This window comes from Schistocerca cancellata, chromosome 7, assembly GCF_023864275.1.
Source record: "Schistocerca cancellata isolate TAMUIC-IGC-003103 chromosome 7, iqSchCanc2.1, whole genome shotgun sequence".
In the NCBI taxonomy this organism is placed as follows: Eukaryota; Metazoa; Arthropoda; class Insecta; order Orthoptera; family Acrididae; genus Schistocerca; species Schistocerca cancellata.
In genome coordinates this window covers 77,551,766-77,579,086 of record NC_064632.1, presented here as the reverse complement: position 1 = coordinate 77,579,086, position 27,321 = coordinate 77,551,766, and positions in this window count along the sequence as shown.

The window sequence follows — 27,321 nt, the reverse complement described above, 5'->3', positions numbered from 1 at the left end:
ATCCCATTCCATTAAATGGCTCAAAATGCATATATTATATATCCAGATTTATTTATTCATATTCAAAAATTCTTCTATGGTATAGAAGGAGTTGTCAAGGAGGTATGATTTCAATTTGTTTTTGAAACTATTACTGCTGTCTCTCAGACATTTTATTTCATCTGGTAATTTATCAAAAAAATTTATAGCAGCATATTTTACCCCTCTCTGTGCCAAAGATAGGTTAAGTGAAGGATAGTGTAGGTCTTTCTTTTTTCTGCTATTATAATCATGAATGTCGCTGTTGATTTTAAACTGGTCCATGGTGCTGAGCAAAAATTTCATTACTGAGTAAATGTACTGTGAAGAAGTTGTAAGAATTCCTAACCTTTTAAACAGATGCCTACAAGATGTGCGTCTATGAACCCCACACATTATTCTAACTACTTTCTTTTCAGCAATTATTACGTTTTGCCTAAGTGTTTAGTTGCCCCAGAATATTATTTCGTATGATATCAGAGAGTGGAAGTACGCAAAGTATATTAGCTTACTAATTTCTGCATCCTCAGGATTTGCAATTATTCTGATTGCAAAAGTTTCTAGACCTAGTCGCTTTAGGAGATCCAAAATATGAATTTTCCCATTAAAATTCTTATCTATATGTACACCCAAAAACTTAGTATGCTCTACCGTGGCTACTGACTTCTTTTGATGTGTTACGTTTATTGAAGGAATTATACTTTTTGCAGCAGAAAAAAGGATGTACTGTGCTTTTTCAAAGTTCAGAGCAAGCCCATTCGCAGAAAACCAATTAATAATTTTTCCAAAGACCTTATTTGTATCATTTTCTATCGGACTTCCTTTTACTGGATTAATAATTATGCTTGTATCACCAGCAAACAGTGTCAGTTCAGCATCTTGTTTCACATAAGAAGGGAGGTCATTCACATCTATCAAGAACAGGAGGGGACCCATGATCGAATCTTGTTGAACACCTAATGTAATTTCACCCCAGTTAGATGAAGTGGCAAACTCCTTTGAATCACTTGAAGCATATAAAGAGACATTTTGCTTCCTGTTCTGTAGATATGACTTAAACCAGTCATATTCTGTTCCATTTATACCATAGAATTGTAATTTCTCTAACATAATGTCATGGTTCACACAATCAAATGCTTTGCATAAGTCACAGAATATCCCTACTGGTGACATTTTGCTATTTAAAGACTCTAGCACGTGGACAGTAAAATTGGACATCGCTGTCTTAGTGGAACAACATTTCTGAAATCCTAACTGTGATTTACTAAGTATCCTATTACTGTTGAGATGGTTAACCACTCTTGAGCACATTACTTTTTCAAATATTTTTGAAAATGGTGTAAGCAAGGATACTGGCCGGTAATTATTGACATCTGTGGTTTCTCCCATTTACCAGTTGCGGTAAGCATGGTTAAAATCATCAGATCTCGATAATTTGTTAATTGTTAGAATGCACGAGCACGCTTGGGTGGTACCAGCCTTTTACAATCATTCAATGCATGAATATCTACGGCTTGAAAATGGTATATACAAGTTTCAAGCCATACATTTGCAAGCGTGGAATGATTATAATGGCTACTACCACCCAAGTGTGCACATTTTATACACAAGCAATGAACGTAGAAAATGAGAAGGCTGAAAAAGTGGGTCGTAACAAGCTTATTTCGCATAGTAACCCATGTCCGTATCCCTTAGCGTAAGGCGTTAGGCGTCGTTTAACAGCGTCACGTGCCGGCAAGAAAGCAGGCGCACAACACGCTATCAGAGCTGTCATCGTACCAGGTCTGCAGGGAAACGATTTCAATGTATTTGTGACATCAAGGTAAAAGAGACGTCAGGTTGAAGTTTTATGACATTTACTTGTAAAACCTGTAGTTGACGTAGTTGTGGATATTCCAGACGTGAAAACAGTGCGGGTCGTCCGCCTCTTACTGGGCCGTGAACGCGTTCCTTTTGGCTGCGAAAATACCTGTTTGATAAATGTTGCAAGAAGGGAGGTCATTCACATACATCAAGAACAGGAGGGGACCCATAATCGAACCTTGTGGAACACCTAATGTAATTTCACCCCAGTTAGATGAAGTGGCAAACTCCTTTGAATCACTTGAAGCATATAAAGAGATGTCATCGTCATGTCATTTGAACCTGCGACCTTAGCAGTAGCGCAGTTCCGGACTGAAGCCCCTAGAACCACTTGGCCACAACGGCCGGCTCTTGGGGGGAAAGGGCAGAATTGCACTGTGCTTACGAGGCGGCAGGTTGAAATGCTCACTCTGCCCAACGTTGTACACAGTGCGGAGTCTGTACACAGTGCGGAGTCTGGTTCACCCTGTATCAGTTTGTCATCTAACGGGGACTGTCTTGCGTTTGTTACTGTGTGGAGTCGACAGAAAGTGGAGCGCTATTCTTGGGGGGTTGAAATGGTTCAAATGGCTCTGAGCCCTATGGGACTTAACATCTGAGGTCATCAGTCCCCTAGACTTAGAACTACTTAAACCTAACTAACCTAAGAACACCAGACATATCCATGCCAGAGGCAGGATTTGAACCTGCGACCTTAGCAGTAGCGCAGTTCCGGACTGAAGCCCCTAGAACCACTCGGCCACAACGGCCGGCTCTTGGGGGGAAAGGGCAGAATTGCACTGTGCTTACGAGGCGGCAGGTGGAAATGCTCCCTCTGCCCAACGTTGGCACGTTCGGCGGTTTCCTAATGGGAAACTCGTGGAGAGGTCTTATGGGACCAAACTGCTGAGGTCATCGGTCCCTAAGCTTACGCACCACTTAATCTAACTTAAACTAACTTACGCTAAGGATAAAACACACACCCATGCCCGAGGGATGAATTGAACCTCCGACGGGGGGAGCAGCGCTGACCGTGACAAGGCGCCTGAGACCGCTCGGCTATCCCGCGCGGCAATCAATCACAGACTGGTGGGCACACCGGACCTCGACACTAATCCGCCGGGCGGATTCACGCCGAAGACTGGCACGCCTTCTCGCTCGGGAAGTATCCTAATCGTCGAGTGCCAAATCCACACACATTTACTATCATCCAAATGTCCCTATTAGAGAGAGGTTAACTTGAGGGGCGTTTTCCACTGGCACGTTATCGTAACGGCACATGTCCATTTAAGGCCTACTTCATTTTGTGTTACAGGTGCGAAAGCCTGACGGATGCGGTCGTCAACACACAATGCGTACACCAGGGTGTGAAGAGGAGGCGTCAGCACTGGTGGGAAACACACCTTCAACAAGTTCGCTGCGTGTTACAAGGAAAATTAGTGTAAGCCGTTCCACAATTTTGTGTGTGTGGCTTCAAGACGATTTCTACCCCTACCGTCTTCAGATAGTTCTCGCTCTTAACCCAGACGGTTTTCCACGTCGAATTGAATTCTGCCAGTGGTTTTTGCAAATCTATGTCATTCAATTGAACTTTCCGAACCACGTAGTTTTTACATAGCGCATTCTAAATACGAGAGTATATGTTCAAAGGCCAGAATGAACACGTGTGGACACGGCACAGTACTCAGGCCGCCTTTGTTCGTAGTTACCTAGATCGCTTCGCCGTCAACATTTGGACTGGCTTGATAGACTATGATCTGCTCGGTCCATACATGTTTGTCCAACGACTGAACGCAAACAGATACTTAATCTTTTTACGAGACACTCCATCAGAGTTGCTGGAACATGATCCACTCAATGTGCGACAGCGAATGTGGTGCCAACACGATGGTGCACCTCCGTTCTTCACACTTGCTGTGTGAATGCATTTGGATGCAACATTTTGTAAGACCAGGATGGTGCGCCGTGAACTGGTAGCATGGTGTGGACGTTCGCCCGACTAGACTCCCACAGATTTTTCCTTCTGGGGCCACCTGAAATCTGTTGTCTGTGAAACAAGCATTGCGACTGATGACGAGCCTATAGCGCACATTATGGCAACCTCCGATGCAATTTCAGCTCTGATATTAGGGAGAACTCCGTTTACGAGTACAGTTGGTAATGTTGTTGTTCATTAAAACACAACCGGTTTCGCAGCTTAAGGTCGCATCATCTGGTGCAACAAACTTAAGAGAGCATAGGCATAACATTTGCTCCTAGTCAAAATTTACTATTCAGAGAATATCGTCAATAGTATGTCGAGCGAAAGGTAAATAAAACGTGCTCCATTCTTTAAAATTTGCCTGCATCAGTGTAAGAGGAGGGCATTTCGGTGCACGGTAAAGCAAAAGCGGCCCGCACGAGCGAGAAAAAGATTTTCTACAATCATTTCGGATAAACTCTATGTATAAATATACATACATAACGAAAAGGAGTGCTACAGTCTCTCTTGCTTTTTAATCGATGTTTATATCCCTTGAAGGGTAATGTTCAAATGTGTGTGAAATCTTATGGCACTTAACGGCTAAGGTCATCAGTCCCTAAGCTTACACATTACTTAACCTAAATTATCCTAAGGACAAACACACACATTGTAACCTCCCCCTCACTTATCGACCTTAATGACAGTGAAAAATTAAACCGCGTGTACCTAATGGAAATTTGGGAAAAAGCTATCGTCACCGAAGTTAATCTGTCGGTAAAGAGGGAGGAAAGGGTTACATCTAAATGAAAGGAAAAGTGCTAATGTAGCTGGTGGAAATTAAATTTGCAAAGCGGTAAAGTTAATAACGAAAGTAAATGTGCAGCCATTACGTTAACAATTTACTAGCGGTAATCAGGTATTTGAGATTTGGGGGAAATTACGGTCGCCAGTCCTAAGGACAATTACCATAGTAACTGTAAAAGAAAGGTTATTACACATATAATTAGCACTAGAAGCGTGGCAACTGAAGGTTGACACGTGTAGTGTGAAAACTGAAAGTTTGTCAGAAGTAATAAATTTCGCTACACCCTGACTTAATTTAGCAAAAGAATTAATAAAACCGGATAATCGAAAGTTAATTTAGTGACTGAAATTAATAGTGAGCTTTCTTTCTCAAGCACATCGAAATTCAGTAAAATACGGTTAGTCTTGGACTACCTCAACAATCATTTCAAAAGCTACTTGAATCTATGCCATTTAGAAATAAGAGATTTAACTTTGAACTTGAATTAAATGATTCTGAACAATAGTAAAATTTAGTACGTACCAAGCTGAGCAGCAGTCACAGGTAAGCTAAAGTATGGTAACAAAACTCGCACTCTTAATTCGTGCTTGTGTAATCTAAATATTGTATGAATACTTTAACTGAACTTTGAAATTAAAGCAGTGAAATGCTATATTATAATTTTAATGCTGGCGTTTGAATTTCAACGACACTCGGGTTCATTTCGGAAAAGGAAGGGACTCTGCTTGGTAATGCAATTGGGACAATGAGCAACAAACGTTCATGCTAAGTTGCTGTAATTATAGTGACGAAAATGGAACAGTTTGAAAAGCTGAGGTCTGCCATACAGTTCTAAAACTTTACGTGCGTCCAGTCTTCCTTGTTGGTTGATTGAAGGTTTGAAGCCGTCGATCGAGGAGGTGGCGACAGTCACTCATTGTCGGCCGTCGTTGTTGCAGAAGCTGGATGTTGGCGCGCCTTCTTCTCGACACGGTCACCAGACGAAACGGGCTCTTGATGTGCGCCTGCTAATGCTTCCCGTGCGCGACACCATGTCAGAAACTATCATCGCAAGTCGAGCGCAATTACATGCTGCCAAACCCCGAAAGCGCGGCAACTCGCGGGAGCGTCACACATCACACCTGCTCCACTGCACCACCCCAGCCAGACCCCCACTGCCCGCGCTCCACGCGGCAGAGTTAACACTACCAAAGATCCTACACACTTTGATTCTTCACACAACCTATCGATGCAATTGTTCGATAGCAGTTTTCCTTAGGCAAGACCCAGCGTAAAAATACAAATAATATTTACGAAACAAACCAATTATACATCGACATAAATGCATAAATATATATATACAAATAGTAAAACAATTACAATATGTAAAGACACAGAATCGTCATATATTCAGGTAAGAAAAATAAGGAAAAAACTACAGTACAATAGATGGAAATGGGAAGATGTGCATTTCCAGCGTTACAACATCTATGCCTGAGGGAGGACTCGAACCTCCGCCGGGACCATCCGCACAGTCTATGACTGCAGCGCCCTAGAACGCTCGGCTAATCCCGCGCGGTTTGGAGGGTAATATTTTGTAGCAGTGGCTCTAGCTCTGAGCACTAAGGGACTTCTGAGGTCATCAGTCCTCTGGAACTCATAACTACTTAAACCTAACTAACCTAAGGACATCACACACATCCATGCCCGAGGTAGGATTCGAACCCGCGACCGTAGCGGTAGCGCTGTTGCAGTCTGAAGCTCCTAAAATCGCTCGGCCACACCGGCCGGCTTTGTAGCAGTCATTTTCTTCTCGTCAGCTGATCACATAACCTACGAGTTGTGCTTGACTAGAAGTGAGCGTTACATTCCCACGTGGGATTACCATTTGTGTACAACTATTCTTAAACATTACAGTATTCATTTTTCACGTTGTGCGTACATAACCCGCTTCAGAGGATTTCCTTTGCCATGCATACAGCCACGCCGTCTTGTCCGTTCACGTCGCTATTAGGTCGTCCCATTTTTATGTGAAAGTAAAGTGAAGTAATTCACTGTTAAATGCTTGAGGCAGCTATCGTTTCCAGTATATTTCAGCGATCAGATTAGGACGCTGTGGTGTACTTCCCGAGACTCAGTTTGGAGCAATAGTTTGGTAATTTTCTGCTCCAACACTCTTCATTGCTTAGTCATAAGTAACGACTGTAACCGAGCCTGTAAAGCAATGTTGTTTAGTCTTTACTTAAGCAGTGTGTGCTATTTTACAAGACGTCATAAGCTTTCAGGGTGACTAATATTTTGTTCTACCAGAGTACATTAGTTGTCTTACCCTACGGCGCATACGTGTCCCCCACCTCCCTCCCCCTATAGTCGTGGATACACTGCCTCTGGAAGAACATGTAATTCTCTGACGTACTCGCCCTTCGGTGCGCATGATTCTGCGGGGGCGCGGGCAGACGGCGGGTGGTGCTCAGAGGTTTATGGCGAGAGCTCCGTTTCGCGCGCGCAGCGTTGCGAGAGCTGAGGGTTAGTAACGACTGCAGCTGAAGCGAGGATTTGCGCCGCATTCCAGGGCGCACAATTCGCGCGCCGTGACGCCGGGCTGAGTTGGGGGGCTTCTCCTCTTCCCAGCAGAAGGGGCGGCTCTGCCGGCCAGAACACTGCAGACGACTGGCAGGCAGACAGAAGCTGGCGGCACTCACTGCAGTCGTGCATCTGCCTCCCTCCATCAGCCTGTTGCGCTGCGTTATTGCACAGCAGCTATGGGGCCCGTGGAATACCACGATACGGCTGCCCACATCATCACCGAATTCCCGCCATGTATCACTCTCGGGACGTAAACTCAGTCTGAAGTTGGCAATAGTGTCACCCAAGACTCATCCGTTCAAACGACATTCTTCTGTTGCTCCACAGTCCTGGTTTTGTGGCTACAACACAGCATTCTCCTGTTACGTGCATGACTGATACGTGATTTTGGAATTCCAGGTCGCCCTGCAGTTCTCTACTTCTCTTCTTATTTATTTGGTGCTAAGAGCGATTTCAGTTCTGTAGTGACCTTTGAAGCTCTCTTCCTCTTTTCCTCTCACTTTTCTTTACATTCTTTAAGGATTGTCAGCCACGACCAATTAATAGACCCTTCTTTCCTTGTTATGACTCAGGGGTTGAGGTTCTTCTGCTTCTTCTGTGTAAGTCTTTCAAACACCAAACATTTGCACTTCCTTGGTTATGGAATCACACACCATACAAGCACCAACAATGGGCCCACGTTTGAACTGACTTAGCTCCGACGTAATACATTGACAATCACACAGAACACTGTAAAAGCGGTGACTCAGTTATTTTTATTTTCATTTTTTTACAGGTGACTATCCATTGCTGCAGGGGCTTTAATTTTGATATTTTAGCCGTTCTAGGCGCTACAGTCTGGAACCGTGCGACCGCTACGGTCGCAGGTTCAAATCCTGCCTCGGGCACGGATGTGTGTGATGTCCTTAGGTTAGTTAGGTAGAAGTAGTTCTACGTTCTAGGGGACTGATGACCTCAGCAGTTAAGTCCCAAGGTGCTCAGAGCCATTTGTGATACTCTTTCTAAACTTGCAAGGTAAAACAGAGGCCACTACTTCCACTACATCAGTTATTTACATTCTGTCTTCTTTACATTGTTTCTACTTCACTATCACCTGTCTGTACTGTTTTGTGACAAAATAGATGCAAAATTGTAAAATTTCCCTTTGTTGCTTTAATTTTGGAAATTAGTGGTTCAAATGGTTCAAATGGCTCTGAGCACTATGGGACTTAACACCTGTGGTCATCAGTCCCCTAGAACTTAAAACTACGTAAACCTAACTAACCTAAGGACATCACACACATCCATGCACGAGGCAGGATTCGAACCTGCGACCGTAGTAGTCGCGCGATCCCGGACGGAATTTAGTGTATTTGTTTAAACAACTTTTGGCTTATTTCGATTCCTAGCCATCCTGATGTAAACACATCCATGAATATGCAGAGTATCTCAAAGTCTTTGCGATAAACGACAAGGCGTGATAAATCACCTCATATGGAACGACTCTAGTTAGAGACAAAATGTCTCCTGACACTTTCCAGCGACACTAGGCGCCCTTAAGCAGGTTCCGGCACTGACGCGTCACGACGAAATTTCACCGAAAAAACAGGCAGGCATGTGGCATACTACCTACCCTATTAAATTGATAGAGTGAATTTCAACAAGGGAACCATAAAAATGAGTGCCTCCAAGCGAGGAAAGATATTTGACAAGCGAATCAGGAACTTCAGTTTTGCTCGCCTGATGACTGGATCATAGGCAACACACACAGCACAACACCGCAGAGCGGCTATGCCCTGCTGCCTCTCAGGTGTATAACCAGCCTCGACGTCTTACTTCACCCGGAAACGTTAGTGAAAATTTTGTCTCCAACAGAAGTTGTTCCACACGACGAGATCTATCACTGCTGGACGTTTACTGCAAAGACTTTTTAACATCTTGCATATCATACGTTGTAAAAAACACTAGTGACGTATTACGAATTAGGTATTAAGAAGAGGCACAAATTCTGATTTAGGAGACACGGATTCTGACTTACGCATAAAAGTTATGGGATTCAGTCGTAATAGAGGCTGTGAAAACGAATCTTGATTCGGTGCGAGAACATTTATATAAGGAATGGTTCTGCACTGAGAAATATGTGGAAGGGGGCACTTGACCATAAGGATTATATCCCGTGTCACACATTGAGATATGATTCCGTTACCTCTTCAAGTCAGTTGCTTTCCTGATATAGCAGTTGGTGGACACATAAATGACGCGACACGTGTACCGAGAGCATGTAGAACCAGAAATCAAAGGAACTGGAGATATACCATGCATAGCTTTGGAACTCTCATTGTATGCCAGAACTTAGAAATACAATTTATCTACCATGCGTGTAGGCGGAAGGGTAGAAGTTTCCATTTCCACCATTTCATGATTTATCTTGCAACCAAGGAAAGCTTCACGAAAACCTAGGTTATAACTGGAGGATAAGATTAACTTTTCATTTAGTTCTAGGACAATATTTCCCTGGTAGTAATGAAACGATAGTGTAGGTATGTAAGTGTGTATGTTGATGAGTATACAGAGTAATATAGACTACTAGTTCGACAAAGAGCTTAGGGGCTTAAGTGTACTTATGTTGCTGCTGATCGCAGGCTATGCAGTTTCTCAGACTGCAACGGCGCCCATATTACACTGTCCAATGAAAATACTTCGAGATTGGTTTTAATTCTTGTGTGTAAGTGACGTCAATGCAGTAACTACTCTGGCAACTGTGAACAACAGTTGTGAGCAGGCAGTGTTAAGTACTTGCCGTCGGACCGTAGTGCATAAACTTTACTCAGTCACAAATTCCAATGGAGCAGCATCTCTAAGCCAAATGTTGAAGACTTTCCCAAGGATGTTTTGAAGCAGAGGAACGTGTATGCAAGGTTTATCGCAGTTCAAATAGACTCCCGAACAAAAACCAGGACGACCAGACGACTGCAGGGACTTGATTGAAATGGAAAACCGACAAGTTGCTTTCTAGAAGACATTACCACCAGTGTCACGCGATTTTATCAGTATGAACTCACCACAAAATGACAAAGTGCATACAGTCGCATGAAGGGCCTATGCCATGACGGACAGCTTAACCGAGATTCAAGTCAATGCGATGCGCAGCTTGAGCTACATGCCAAAGAAGGACGTCTACTCGAGCGCGTGGGTGGAGGACGGGCAGGACCGGCAGGGGGGTGGGAGACTGTGGAGAAAATAGCAGCATTAAAACCACTATTTTAGCTTTTCTCTTTTTTTTTATTAATCCAGTCTCTAATCTTTTGGAACTTACGGGGCACATGACGTGACGGAAACGAAGGTACTATGGGCGACGTTTCACAGTTGAAGCCACATTTAGTCTCTCGTCGCAGTGGGTACTACTACATCAATTACATCCGACAAAGACAATGGTGTTTAGTATCACAAGATAGCAATTTCATAGAGTATTTGCGTTCAAAGTGTACAGAGAACTTAACCCTCGAGCGGGCGCGCCTGTGCTTAAAGTCCTCCAACCAAAAATAAAACGATTTTGTGTGGTCCCATTTTTGTTTCACAACTGCAAAACCTATACCTATTCCTTCAGTATTGCCTGAGGTAACACAGCGATAACTCTCGTTGTCGTACGCCCAAGGGAACAGCAGTAATATAAAATACAAAGCGAGCTTGGCGAGAAAAAAATTTACGATCTGTTCAAAAAAATGACCACAATTACGAACTAGCAACATAATCCCACATCGAGGCACTTGTCAACGAGATAATTAGTGATCGAATAAGCAGCTGACAGAGATCTGATGCAACTGCACTGCTTAATGCTTCGAATACAATATTACTGTCTATTTAACAAAAGAGAGTTATAGTGAAAATTTATTTCATTATTGTTTAATAAAACAGTAGTTAAGCTCATACTTGAGTATTGCTCATCAGTGTGGGATCCGTACCAGGTCGGATTGACAGAGGAGATAGAGAAGATCCAAAGAAGAGCGGCACGTTTCGTCACAGGGTTATTTGGTAACCGTGATAGCGTTACGGAGATGTTTAACAAACTCAAGTGGTAGACTCTGCAAGAGAGGCGCTCTGCATCGTGGTGTAGCTTGCTGTCCAGGTTTCGAGAGGGTGCGTTTCTGGATGAGGTATCGAATATGTTGCTTCCCCCTACTTATGCCTCCCGAGGAGATCACGAATGTAAAATTAGAGAGATTCGAGCGCGCACGGAGGCTTTCCGGCAGTCGTTCTTCTCGCGAAGCATACGCGACTGGAACAGGAAAGGGAGGTAATGACAGTGGCACGTAAAGTGCCCTCCGCCACACACCGTTGGGTGCCTTGCGGAGTACAAATGTAGATGTAGATGGAAGTTTATTTTCTCCTTGTTCAAATAGATTGAGATTAAACTGTGATTTTGGTCATACATGAATTACCTTGGTAGCATAAGGAAACCTATTCTTTTCATGTGTACAAAGTGCTCCGCGCGCCAGATAGTGTTATGAAAAACGGATCGCGCACTCGGGGGTTAATATACTGAAGCATCAGTATGAAGAACTGGGCACGGCGGAAAATATATTTTCCGCTCCGTTCTACTTGATTCATGCTTACACGTAAACCGACTGTGTCACAAACCGGTAGAGTAGATACTTGATGCCTTCACGTAATAAGATATATGTCAATGGACGTGTTCGCTTTAAAATGAGAAGGTAATCGAAATTCTGTATTTTGTATTGTAATTCTGTCAGAGACAGCAAAGGACTTGGAAGAGCAGTTGAACGGAATGGACAGTGTCTTGAAAGGAGGATATAAGATGAGCATCAACAAAAGTAAAACGAGGATAATGGAATGTAGACGAATTAAGTCGGGTGATGCTGCGGGAATTAGATTAGGAAATGAGACGCTTAAAGTAGTGAAGGAGTTTTGCTATTTGGGGAGCAAAATAACTGATGATGGTCGAAGTACAGAGGATATAAAATGTAGACTGGCAATGGCAAGGAAAGCGTTTCTGAAGAAGAGAAATTTGTTAACATCGAGTATAGATTTAAGTGTCAGGAAGTCGTTTCTGAAAGTATTTGTATGGAGTGTAGCCATGTATGGAAGTGAAACATGGACAATAAATAGTTTGGACAAGAAGAGAATAGAAGCTTTCGAAATGTGGTGCTACAGAAGAATGTTGAAGATTAGGTGGGTAGATCACGTAACTAATGAGGAGGTGTTGAATAGGATTGGGGAGAAGAGAAGTTTGTGGCACAACTTGACTAGAAGAAGGGATCGGTTGGTAGGACATGTCCTGAGGCATCAAGGGATCACAAATTTAGCATTGGGGGGGGGGGGGGCAGCGTGGAGGGTAAAAATCGTAGAGCGAGACCAAGAGATGAATACACTAAACAGATTCAGAAGGATGTAGGTTGTAGTAGGTACTGGGAGATGAAGGAGCTTGCACAGAATAGATTAGCATGGAGAGCTGCATCAAACCAGTTTCAGGACTGAAGACCACAACAACAACAACAATTGAAACAGGTCAGTAGTAACTGTATTCACTATTCAGGCTTGACTGAAATTAAGTTGACTTTCGAGAAATTTCTGGAATCAAATTCCAGAAAAGTAAAATAATGACAATATAATATAAGCCTTATTTTTTGTTTCTTTTCCGAGATACAACTGACGCGATATCCCAGCCGTACATCTGTTCCCATATGACCCGACAGTGAGGTCGATATGTGATAGAGTCTACAGGGTCATAAAACACGCTGTGTCATTTCAAGACGTTGTGCCACTGTCATCTTTGTGATGAAATCATAATGTATCTGCAAGTTTACAACATGCAGAGTTTTATGTGATTGTGAATATCATCATTATCATATGCCATTTGACATCGCATAACGAATATAGATCTCTGGTAGATTTGTCATGTAACACTATCTTCAGCGATACACATTCGCATTACACTTTGTGTTTCCTAATGGCATCAACACAACTTCCATTAGGTAATTCCCTCGTCTTTTCCCATTTATTTAACTCAACGTACGCAAAAATATACCACCTCGGTGCATCTGCTACCCATTACCTCGGCAACATATACTGAGGACAAATTATAGACTTTCATTACAGTCAAAACTACGTCCGGCAATCCAGTTTCCACCCTGATACACACATTTCGTTCCCTATCAATCTTGTTAGTATTGTTCTTTTGTCTAGCCGCTGTAAACGTAACAAGTGGTTAGTTGGGTTCAAATGGTTCAAATGGCTCTGAGCACTATGGGACTTAACTTCTAAGGTCATCAGTCCCCTAGAACTTAGAACTACTTAAACCTAACTAACCGAAGGACATCACACACATCCATGGCCGAGGCAGGATTCGAACCTGCGGCCGTAGCGATCGCGCGGTTCCAGACTGTAGCGCCTAGAACCGTTCGGCCACCCCGGCCGGCGATTAATTGGGTGCATGACTCGTGACGGTCCGCTTTTTTTGTTTCCTCTCAGTTATAAGGCTAACCGCTAGGGCGATCTGAAAACAAAATGTTGTAGAGCGATAGAATTAAGCTACACATGTGGACTTTTATAAATATTTTAGTAAAGTAACTAGTCGCTGCACAGTAATTCAAAACGGTGGGTAGAAAGCACTTGTCCGTAGCACTGTGAGCGATGGCGCCAGATGAAGAATGGGTCTGAGAACGTGGAGTATCCGGAGGCCGTCACCGTCTATCGGAGATTTGAATTAATTCTGTAAAATACTTGTCAATTGTTGATTCAGTATGAGACTGATGTAACGTAATTTGTTGCGCCAGGTCAGATTATTTGACCGAGCTACTCTTGCTGTTGACCGACATTAATAAAACAATTTACTGTGTGAGCAATTTATTTATTTTGAGAGGTACCCACATGTCTTGCTCATACTGTGGCACCAAGCAGTCAGGCCTGCAAGATGAGTGGTCTGCCAAGCGAGTGGATTCATTCTTATTTGTCGAGTAACATGAACTCTAGTACTCACAATTAAGTTATAAATTATTCTCCTGTATGAATATTACGCAACGGAAACGCACATCTGACTATTAGTAATGTACAGTACTCTGACTGTTCACTACGCACTGGTAATACCACATTTTCTTTTTTTTTTTTTAATTTAACGGCTTTTATCAACTTGTGGCCATCGCACTGAATATGAATGGCGCACACATTATAAATTCTGGATATCATGACAACATACAATTCGAAGGAAAAGGCCACCAATCTTATTTACTCCGATAAATTCTATAACCTAAACATAAAAATTCTATAACCTACAAAAATAGCACATGAGAAATTCCGCCCAGTGGGCATGGCTTTACATTGGTGGTTCTCTATCTTATGGTCTCGTAATTACGAATGCTACAGTGCACTTTCTGGATAGGATGGTGGATCTTTTGCTATATCTCACACTTTGACTCTCACAACCATCATCATGAAACTTTCCTCCAGACCGAGCGGTACAAAAGGAACATGCATAACCCACTACCTCTGAAACTACCTTGCTACTCTCCCATGCAAACCACACATACTTAAATTACATGACATACACCACACTGCAACATGGAATACGACATAAGGAATAGTCGCAACATTATAATCACATCACTTTCAGCTTTCCCACTTCAATTAGTATTCATCCCAATTCCACACGATACTGCCCCACTTCGTAACTTTTCTTTCCTACTGCGAACTCTGGACGTTATATGCACGTCTTCCTGTGCAATGCAAGCCAAGTGGCGTTGCTGGACAGACGGCTGACTCACCTTGCTTCTCTCTCAGATTATTATAGTTTCAATCAAGCGTCACACGGAAACACAACACGCAAAGTAATATTAAGAACATATTCATCACACACGCGAGTCCTCAACTGATACCATGGACGAGTACTTCTCTTTATCCTTTGTCTCACACACAGATTGAGACTCACACAGTACTCACCACGTGGAAGTACTCGTCTCTAATTTCAAGTCCTGCACACGCCATTTCTTAAATATTTCCAACTTATAGTACACACGCTAGTAATTCAGCTTAACTTAAGCACTCGGAAGTATTTCAACTTATTGCTACACGTGGTTTCATTGTGACCGTTGGTCACTTCCGAAGATTACTACGATCCCATTAATATTACCTGCCTGACATTTAATTCTCCCCACAAAAGTTCCTGAAATAGAGAAATTATTATTCTAAACTACTCTTAAGTATTTCACATGCATACCATGTCTCCACTCTTTTGTCCTTACGGAGCACGCCTAAGACAGGTCTTAACCAACACTAGACCCAGCGGCAGAGTGCTGAAACATGGCCGTTCTTCAGGTCATCTCGCACCTCTGTCGAGGTGGGGGAAGACCATGCTACCGTATTGGTCAGCCACATTTCAGGCGCTCAAAGCTCCGGTAAGTTTCATCTCTTTGGTTCCACCAAAGGTGGCCAAAGGATCGTCTCAAAGATGATCGTATATTCACATTCACTATCTGCGGTTAGCAGACGACCATACATTCATTCATTTTACAGATTTCACCAAACTGGATGTAGGGATTTATTTTGTGGGAGTGCACATGTGATCAATTAAATAAATAAATTGTCATTCTTTCCCACACTGGTATCTGGCTTTGCTGTATTAATTGAAATTGAGTTATTTTTACAAACAATATGTTGTACTGACAAGAATAACGAAGAATGTTGTACCTATTTTCAATGTCGGGTGGTACTGTACCCTTTCAATTTTTCCACTATACCTTTCGACGCTTTATACCACTATCTTCCGGTGGAGAATCGTGTAGTTACTTGCATTGCTGGTGTTAATGTAGAACACAGGTGTCATCTTATAACAAGCAGACCGGCTGTGTTCCGTCTCTTGAAGGCAAGTAGGGACTAAAAAGGCTGTATATTCCTGCGTGAACAAGTGTCCTTATTAATTGCACTTTGTATGTCACTGTGAAAAGACGTCTGTGCTCTGTGCTAACACAAACAACATTACAATATAATTCTTTACCTGAAGGTGATGTTGGCAACCATCGAAATGCGTAGCGTAAAAATAAATAAGTGATTAAGGCAGTTAACAATTTTATCTACAGATAAAGCTTTCTAGTTCAAGAACTTGCAGGTCGCAGCCTAAACTTCATGGACCCTTTTGTATACCGCCAGAAGGCGGCGCGTGGGTAGGAGCAGGAAAAGGTGAAAATCTCTCGGTACTGCAATGTGAATTAACATCACCTTCACTTTGGCAACAAGGGTCATACATAACTTTGCCCTGTGGTGCGAAGCTGAAGCGAAGTGTCCCGGCCGCCTGCTCTTGATCAAATGGGCTGAAACTGGAGCGGAGCTCGTAGAGCTCTCCCGCTCCGGCTAGAGAGCGCTGTGGTCGGTGTCTGTCGTAGTGCCAACTTATGAACCTATGCCGTGGCATGGTTTCTATCGATACCACAGACTCCTCACAGGCTTTTGCAGGTTTTCACCGATTCTACCCACTGGAAACAGTTATATAAAAACTGCCTTCACACCTAAAGATGGCTTAAACATCCAGAAGCCTAAGCGTAGCCTTGTGTCTGACGCAGTGAGTGTATGTATGGGACGGGGGAAGGGGGAAATTTACCTGACGATTGTGGCGACAAGAAGGGCAAGTAGCCACAAAACTTTAACGAAATAAATTTACCAGGTTATGGAAACAGCGGAATACATAATACTGGAGAACGGTGGGAAAGAGAGAAGTTTGAACGTTGATTCTAACTGGAGAATCTGTAACAAATTAATTTTTATAAATCCCACGGTGCTCTACAGAATACAAGAGTTTTCAGTACTACATATCCCGAACATATCAGACGTATGGAAAGCACAGAATACAACAAAACACATCCGGCACACTCAAATACAACGTGTCTGCACAACAGTGGAATTAAAAAGCGGGCGCGGCCGAGTATGTGGTGGGGGGGGGGGGGGAGGGGGGGGGAGGAAAAACGTGAGCATCGCGAGTCTGACATCTGGACGCGCGGCCGCCGGGCAGCGCAGCTCTGCCGGCATAATGCATTTAAATCTGCCTCATCGCGAACAATAGGGCGCGTGGTGGCGGCGGCGGTGGGGTGTAAAATTCACGGCGGCGGCAGGGGCGCGTAAAACTTTTATCTTTTATGTATGTAAACTTGATGGCCCTGTATCACCCGCAACAGTGGCATCATCATCCATACGAGTTTGTGAGGTTAGGCGTAACCCTCGCCTCTCCTTTTCACCGCCACCTCCAGACTCCAAGGTCCCTTATTTCCTGTCAGTTCTAAGAGTCGAGTCCTCCACAGTTTTTGCTGGTTCCGGTAAGCGGGACATGAACGAAGAGAAAGCTGAGATATGTTCCAGAGAATATGATTCTCGAGTCCAGGACACAACAGCCTCTACACCGACGAAATTTACTTGTGGATTTTGCTCTCCGAGTGCCATATCAACGCTGCTTCAGAGTCCAAACGCACGGTCTGAAAATTATGCACACCTTAAGATATTACATAAATAATAATTTCATACAATGTTTCAGTACATTTATTCTTTACTCTTAAGACACTCCTACGGTCGAGACACCTGGCACCGCTTTCGACAGCTTTCAACTGCGAAGCGCAAACGGCTGTAGACGAAAACAGAAGCCTGTTGTAGAGCCGTGTACAGTTGTTGCCATTGAGACGTTTACAAAACTGCGTTGTAACCACGCGAGGTTTCTGTGCCCAGCGTACAGAAACTGTGCGGAATACTGTACCTACAGTTCTGAACATTGTGCACATTTCTTTGTACAAGTGTATTTTGACAAATATATAATAACAATTTTTTTAGTTATTATACTATAAACAAAGTTAATATTTTGTTTTCTGTCTTAATAGAAAATTGGGAAAATGAATACTGGGGTAGTGCCGGGTTTTTCAGCTAGTATGTGATGACTCTCGCGGCACTAGCGAATTTGGATAATATCTGCTCGTTCTGGTGCAACTGAACAGGGCTTCGGATCATAGTATGGCCTGTTGCAGATACAGGGTGTTTCAAAAATGACCGGTATATTTGAAACGGCAATAAAAACTAAACGAGCAGCGATAGAAATACACCGTTTGTTGCAATATGCTTGGGACAACAGTACATTTTCAGGCGGACAAACTTTCGAAATTACAGTAGTTACAATTTTCAACAACAGATGGCGCTGCAAGTGATGTGAAAGATATAGAAGACAATGCAGTCTGTGGGTGCGCCATTCTGTACGTCGTCTTTCTGCTGTAAGCGTGTGCTGTTCACAACGTGCAAGTGTGCTGTGGACAACATGGTTTATTCCTTAGAACAGAGGATTTTTCTGGTGTTGGAATTCCACCGCCTAGAACACAGTGTTGTTGCAACAAGACGAAGTTTTCAATGGAGGTTTAATGTAACCAAAGGACCGAAAAGCGATACAATGAAGGATCTGTTTGAAAAATTTCAACAGGTTGGGAACGTGACGGATGAACGTGCTGGAAAGGTAGGGCGACCGCGTACGGCAACCACAGAGGGCAACGCGCAGCTAGTGCAGCAGGTGATCCGACAGCGGCCTCGGGTTTCCGTTCGCCGTGTTGCAGCTGCGGTCCAAATGACGCCAACGTTCACGTATCGTCTCATGCGGCAGAGTTTACACCTCTATCGATACAAAATTCAAACGCGGCAACCCCTCAGCGCCGCTACCATTGCTGCACGAGAGACATTCGCTAACGATATAGTGCACAGGATTGATGACGGCGATATGCATGTGGGCAGCATTTGGTTTACTGACGAAGCTTATTTTTACCTGGACGGCTTCGTCAATAAACAGAACTGGCGCATATGGGGAACCGAAAAGCCCCATGTTGCAGTCCCATCGTCCCTGCATCCTCAAAAAGTACTGGTCTGGGCCGCCATTTCTTCTAAAGGAATCATTGGCCCATTTTTCAGATCCGAAACGATTACTGCATCACGCTATCTGGACATTCTTCGTGAATTTGTGGCGGTACAAACTGCCTTAGACGACACTGCGAACACCTCGTGGTTTATGCAAGATGGTGCCCGGCCACATCGCACGGCCGACGTCTTTAATTTCCTGAATGAATAATTCTATGATCGTGTGATTGCTTTGGGCTATCCGAAACATACAGGAGGCGGCGTGGATTGGCCTCCCTATTCGCCAGACATGAACTCCTGTGACTTCTTTCTGTGGGGACACTTGAAAGACCAGGTGTACCGCCAGAATCCAGAAACAATTGAACAGCTGAAGCAGTACATCTCATCTGCATGTGAAGCCATTCCGCCAGACACGTTGTCAAAGGTTTCGGGTAATTTCATTCAGAGACTACGCCATATTATTGCTACGCATGGTGGATATGTCGAAAATATCGTACTAGAGAGTTTCCCAGACCGCAGCGCCATCTGTTGTTGACAATTGTAACTACTGTAATTTCGAAAGTTTGTCTGCCTGAAAATGTACTGTTGTCCCAAGCATATTGCAACAAACGGTGTATTTCTATCGCTGCTCGTTTAGTTTGTATTGCCGTTTCAAATATACCGGTCATTTTTGAAACACCCTGTATATATAGGCACCTGGTTGCGAGGAAAACAAAGGAAGTTCGGAAAAAAGTCATATGGATATGAAGTACCATTTGCAGGCAAAAGACACTTCTTGCAAAATTAACAGATGTACACTGCAAGTCATTTCATCGTCACTGAAACTGAAAATCAGTACGAAAAATATCACTTTACAGGTTACATAAACTACTAGTATCAAAAAAGTCGGACTGAGTTGTTACTGAATGAGAGGGGGACGTAGCCCATAGAACGCGTATATATCCCAGTCCAAGTGCGCACACGACTGTAACGCATCTACTAATCTCGGTTCCGAATGCCTAAGAAAAGTGGAAGATTCGTTGTACCTAATACCGATATCGAGAAAATAAGTTCGCATGGTGCAGCCGGCTATAGCTGCAATGCATTGCTTAAAACAAAAGCACGTAACGATGACATCAGCATATCTGCAACGGCAGCAACTGAACGTACCACAGTGGCAGGCAGACGATGAGTGCTTTAGAGGTCAGAAAGCCCCGCATACTCGCTTTAAACTCCGCAGCGAGTCCTGTGACGACAGCTGCGAGTTCGCCGTGTCCGTGTGCCAGCGTGCGAGACTGGTGAGTCTGCGACGCAGCCCACTCGTCACCTGAGTCTGTTGTCGGGCACGAACTGACTCGGCTCGCTCAGAAAGGAGAGCGAATACACGAGTTCGCAAGTATAACTACGGACTCGCGGCATTTCCGCTACAGACGCAATCGTCATTACACAAATTTCTGCCATAAACATGTAAACTACAATATATTTATTTCAGAAAATCATGATTTCGGCTTTGCAGCCCTTCTTCGGTGGAAGTTGAATGTCACAAAATGTCTGACCAGCCTAAATCAGGGAATATCACTGTGTTTATACTTGCGTTTATTGAGATATAACTCCTTTAAATATGCCGTACCTATTCAGAGAACGTCTAACAATTACGTTGACGTATACAAACTTTCGAGGCGTTAGCGAATGTGTAACGACAGTACCAGAAAACAGAGCTTGAGGATGAAGTAGAACCTCTAAATTGCGATTAATTATTAAAATAAATTATAGAAATGAATGATACGCTCCACAACCCGCTGTTGGCCTATAAACACAAGTTGCCATGACCAAATGAATCCAGAAATAGTGCGCTTTCTTGTCGCTTGGATATAACAGTGACTTTGCCCTGTGTCCGTTTTCGATTGATGCAGTACGTATGTTTTCTCACGGTAGAGGCGGAATAAGGAAGAATACAACGATTTTATTTGCACTGGATGAAGACTATATGTTTTTCACCTGAAGCGTGGAGCCTAGCGTGAAACTTATTTCAGTTATTATTCCTCCTATAATCACATTTGCGATTGCGCACTTTGCACCAATTAATTTATTTTCGCCATAACCCTCCCCCCCCCCCCCCCCCCACAGACTCACAAAACACAGCTTCGTTAAAGGCCATCTGATCCCATCATTTCGCCTAGTCATTGCTACCTGACAGCAGCAAGATCGCGTTCTCATCTTCGTCACTAACAATAAGTCAATGTTGCCGTACACTCCTACCAGCTTCAGCAAGAGAGAACGAGTCGACGAGTATGAATCGTTTGCAGCGCCACAGTTCTGACTCGTCATACTCGTGGAAGTACAATGCCGACCAAGGAAGCCCGTTGGCGCTGATATAACGGCGGCGCCTTGATTTCTGAAGTCTGCAACCCAAACATTACAGATGTATTCGCTCCAGTTCTGATCTGTAGACTGTGTCATAAGATACCGTATTGGTTTTCGACTCGTTCCTTGTTCGAAAATGATAACGCCGAAGTTCACATACTTTTCAGGTAGAACTAATGCCAATGACAAGAGACAGCATTCTCTAGCCTGTAGCGTCGCTGAAAATGTCGGCACGGAATCAGATCTACAACAGCATCTACATCTACGTCTATACTCCGCAGTCCACCTTACAGAGCATGGCGGAGGGTATGCCGTACCATAATTCCTCGTATCTTATCTTCGTGGTCTGTACGCGTAGTGTGTGTTGGAGGCAACAGTATCGTCCTCGCAGAAACGTAATACCCATCACTGTTGTGTGAACTGTGATGCGAGAGCGAAGTCGATAGTCATAATTTCAGTGGCCGGCCGTTGTGACCGTGCGGTTCTAGGCGCTTCAGTCTGGAACCGCGTGACCGCTACGGTCGCAGGTTCGAATCCTGCCTCGGGCATGGATGTGTGTGATGTCCTTAGGTTAGTTAGGTTTAAGTAGTTCTCAGTTCTAGGGGCTGATGACCACAGATGTTAAGTCCCATAGTGCTCAGAGCCATTTGAACCATTTTTGAGACTCGTTCTCCAGTTAGCTTAAAATCCTGGTTATCTAAATTTTCACAGTAATGTTCATCGAAATTAACTTCGCCTTCCCTCCAGGGATTCCCGTTAGAGTTCCCGAAGCAGCTCCGCAATGCTTGAGCGCTGTTCGGAACTACCAGCAACAAATCTAGCATTTTGTTGTTGTTGTTGTTGTGGTCTTCAGTCCTGAGACTGGTTTGATCCTGCTCTCCATGCTACTCTATCCTGTGCAAGCTTCTTCATCTCCCAGTACCTACTGCAACCTACATCCTTCTGAATCTGCTTAGTGTATTCTTCTCTCGGTCTCCCCCTACGATTTTTACCCTCCATGCTGCCCTCCAATACTAAATTGGTGATCCCCTGATGCCTCAGAACATGTCCTACCAACCGATCCCTTCTTCTGGTCAGGTTGTGCCACAAACTTCTCTTCTCCCCAATCCTATTCAATACTTCATTAGTTATGTGATCTACCCATCTAATCTTCAGCATTCTTCTGTAGCACCACATTTCGAAAGCTTCTATTCTCTTCTTGTCCACACTAGTTACCGTCCATGTTTCGCTTCCATACATGGCTACACTCCATACAAATACTTTCAGAAATGACTTCCTGACACTTAAATCTATACTCGATGTTAACAAATATCTCTTCTTCAGAAACGCTTTCCTTGCCATTGCCAGTCTACATTTTATATCCTCTCTACTTCGACCATCATCAGTTATGTTGCTCCCCAAATAGCAAAACTCCTTTACTACTTTAAGTGTCTCATTTCCTAATCTAATTCCCTCAGCATCACCCGACTTAATTCGACTACATTTCATTATCCATGTTTTGCTTTTGTTGATGTTCATCTTATATCCTCCTTTGAAGACACTGTCCATTCCATTCAACTGTTCTTCCAAGTCCTTTGCTGTCTCTGACAGAATTACAATGTCATCGGCGAACCTCAAAGTTTTTATTTCTTCTCCATGGATTTTAATACGTACTCCGAATTTTTCCTTTGTTTCCTTTACTGCTTGCTCAATATACAGATTGAATAACATCGGGGAGAGGCTACAACCCTGTCTCACTCCCTTCCCAACCACTGCTTCCCTTTCATGTCCCTCGACTCTTATAACTGCCATCTGGTTTCTGTACAAATTGTAAATAGCCTTTCGCTCCCTGTATTCTACCCCTGCCACCTTTAGAATTTGAAAGAGAGTATTCCAGTCAACATTGTCAAAAGCTTTCTCTAAGTCTACAAATGCTAGAAACGTAGGTTTGCCTTTCCTTAATCTTTCTTCTAAGATAAGTCGTAAGGTCAGTATTGCCTCACGTGTTCCAGTATTTGTACGGAATCCAAACTGATCTTCCCCGAGGTCGGTTTCTACTAGTTTTTCCATTCGTCTGTAAAGAATACGCGTTAGTATTTTGCAACTGTGTCTTATTAAACTGATTGTTCGGTAATTTTCACATCTGTCAACACCTGCTTTCTTTGGGATTGGAATTATTATATTCTTCTTGAAGTCTGAGGGTATTTCGCCTGTTTCATATATCTTGCTCACCAGATGGTAGAGTTTTGTCAGGACTGGCTTTCCCAAGGCCATCAGTAGTTCTAATGGAATGTTGTCTACTCCCGGGGCCTTGTTTCGACTCAGGTCTTTCAGTGCTCTGTCAAACTCTTCACGCAGTATCGTATCTCCCATTTCATCTTCATCTACATCCTCTTCTATTTCCATAATATTGTCCTCAAGTACATCGCCCTTGTATAGACCCTCTATATACTCCTTCCACCTTTCTGCTTTCCCTTCTTTGGTTAGAACTGGGTTTCCATCTGTGCTCTTGATGTTCATACAAGTGGTTCTCTTATCTCCCAAAGTCTCTTTAATTTTCCTGTAGGCAGTATCTATCTTACCCCTAGTGAGATAAGCCTCTACATCCTTACATTTGTCCTCTAGCCATCCCTGCTTAGCCATTTTGCACTTCCTGTCGATCTCATTTTTGAGACGTTTGTATTCCTTTTTGCCTGCTTCATTTACTGCATTTTTATATTTTCTCCTTTCATCAATTAAATTTAATATTTCTTCTGCTACCCAAGAATTTATACTAGCCCTCGTCTTTTTACCTACGAGCATACCTCCTCTGAATTGCTTTGACGTCTTCCTTTCATCCGATCTGCTACGGTTCCCTCACACTCGGGCAGTATTCCACATTAGGTCACACCAGCGTTGTCAATGCGGTATCCCTTACGGATGAATCACACTTTCCCAGAATTTTCACAATAAAACGAAGTCCACCATCCGCCTTTCCTGCCACATCCTCACATCCTCGTGCCATTTAATATCGCTTTGCAACGTTACGCCCAGATATGTCAGCGACTTGACTCTCTCGGGAAGGACTTCACTAAGCTGTATTCGAAAATAACAGTGTGTTTTCTCCTACTCATCAACATCAACTTACATTTTTCCACATTTAGAATTACCTGCCATTCATCACACCAACTAGAAATTTTATCTAAGTCATCTTGTATCCTCCATTCGACTTCGACACTTTCCTGTACATCACAAATTCGTCACCTTCCCGTACACCACAGCACCATCAGCAAATAACCGCAGATAACTGCCGACCATGTACGCCGAATCATGTATGTATATAGAGAAAACAGCGGTCCTGTCACACTTCCCTAGGGCTCTCCTGACGTCGGACCGCATACCACAAAACTATTCGATTTATGTTGCCTGGCATAAATCATCCCTGAATGTCATAAACAAGTCCGCTTCGTCGTTAATACCGACCTGGTTGCGAAATGCTTACCCACTGGGAATAATAAACTGGGTGAGGATAGTGCACTGAGCACTGTGGTCTTCTTCTTGAACTTGCAGACTTTTCATTTCACCAATGCCTTTTCCTTTTATTATACGAGGGTAATACCGAAAGTAAGGTCTCCTATTTTTTTATAAGTACATAGACCTATTTATTTCTGCAGTGGTTTACATCAATTTACAACTTGAACATTTAGCTGTTTTCGACATACTCACCATTACTGTCGATGCATTTTTGTAGACGCTGTGGCAGTTTTGTATGACCAGGTCATACCAGCTCGCCGCCATGCTGTTCGGAAAGCTATGAACCTCTTCTTTCACCTCGTCGTCGGAGCGTAATTAACGCTGACAGGTAATGTGAGACTCTGAAAATACTCAAACGGGCAATTCAGAACCGGAGAAGAGTAATGTTAAACAAGGGCGTACACATTCTCCATGACAACGCTCACCCACACATCGCTCGACAAACCGTTGCTCCCTTCCACACTTTCAGTGGTACATAATCACCCATCCACCGCATAGTCCTGACTTGGCGCACAGTGACTATTGCCAGTTGCCTAGGTTAAAAGAATATCTGGCCGGAAAGCGATTCAGCTCCGACGACGAGGTGAAAGAAAAGGTTCATAACTTTGTGAACAGTATGGCGGTGAGCTGGTATGACATGAGCATACAAAAACTGCCACGGCGTCTACAAAAATGCATCGACAGAAATGGTGATTATGTCGCAAAATAGCTAAATGTTCCAGCTGCAAACTGATGTCAACCATTGTAGAAATAAACAGGTCTTTGTACTTATAAAAAATAGGAGACCCTACTTTTGGGATTACTCTCGTATTTTCTTCGTTTAAAGGTCCCGGTGTTATCAGGACGCAAAATTATAGTCTTCCTTTCCATTCCGTCCGAAACTTGCCTACTTTTTTTTTGTCAAGACGTCTATAGTTAACAAGGATTCTGGAACAGACTTGGAGATAATAAGCCATTTCGTGAATTCTTCTGAGTGTCTGAAGTTATTACGTAAGTCATTTTTTGACAAATGAGCTGCCGAAAGAGTGCTAGAATGGGAAGACGAAAAGGACCAGTAAACGCACAACGCTCAGCTGCGCGCGCAACCATAAAGGGACACGTGGCATACATAAACACGAGTATGGGGCAAAAACATTTACAGTGTATACAATACACTATCAGGCTCCGACGCAGCGCTGCATCGTCGCTTTACGTGCATAAAGGCAAGCGACTGAATGGGACCTGGAAAGTGGAGGAAGGCGGGAGAGGTTGGCAAAAGACGGCGCGCGAGGAGGGGCGGTTTTATAGCTGGCAGGAGAGATGGTGGCACCAGCTGGCAGCTGGCTGCTGGGGAGACTGCTGTCTGGCGCGAGATTGGAGAGCGGAGAACTGCTGTCAGGAGAGAAACAGATGGCCCAGAATAGCGCTTCACAGCCACGGATCGTGTCTCGCATGAAGCACACACCTTGTCACGTGACCATGGCGTCAACACACGTTACAAGCTTCTTCGCGCAACAGTTCCGCTATATCAAACATCGTTTTCGGAGAATGAAGACAATGATCCTCTAGTTAGGCTAGTTCGTCAACAAGACATGAAGCTGGTAACGGGTACCTAAGTTTTTTGGACAGCATGGTTGTGGAGATGAAGCAGCAATTAGTATGATTAATCAATTATTCAAAAACAGTCTTAATCGCATTTATTATTATTATAACGCCAACCGGTTTCAACCCGACGTAGGGGTCATCTTCTGGGCGTTTACACGATTGGGCGACTGCTAGTGGTGTCACTCCTGTCTACACAACGGCAGGAAACTAGTCGGGTTGAAACCGGTTGGCGTTATAATAATACTAAACGCGATTAAGACTGTTTTTGAATAATTGGGATACCTAAGTAATTCCGTATGACTGCGTCGCTTCTCGACAGCGATTGATGTCCTCGATATTCGTAAGTGTTATACAACCCAAATCTAAACCTAAGACTGGGCCTGAGCGAATTAAGTGGTGGCCAACGAACACCCAGCGAAACGAGTTGATGACAGCCTTGGTGAACTTCTCTGTGAAGACCGATCAGTCGGTTGAAGATGTGTGGGAAGATGCTGTGGAACAAGTACATCAAGCAGCGACAAAAACGCTGGGAGAAACAATACCTGGAAGAAAATACACTGATAAACAAACCTGGTGGCGGACAGATGAAGTTAAGCAAGCAGTCAAGGAGAAAAAGATGGCTATAAGATTTGATGGAAATCACGGATTGACACTGATCTCCAGAAATATCGCAACCTGAAATCAGCAGCAAAAGGGAAGCAGCTGCAGCAAAAGGCCAGTATTACCAGATACTGTATGACCAGCTTGGCAGACCATCGGGAGAAAACAACACCTACCGTCTTGCTAAATCATGTCACCGTTCAACTCAGGACATTGGACACGTCATCCGCATCAAGAGAGCCGAGGCCGG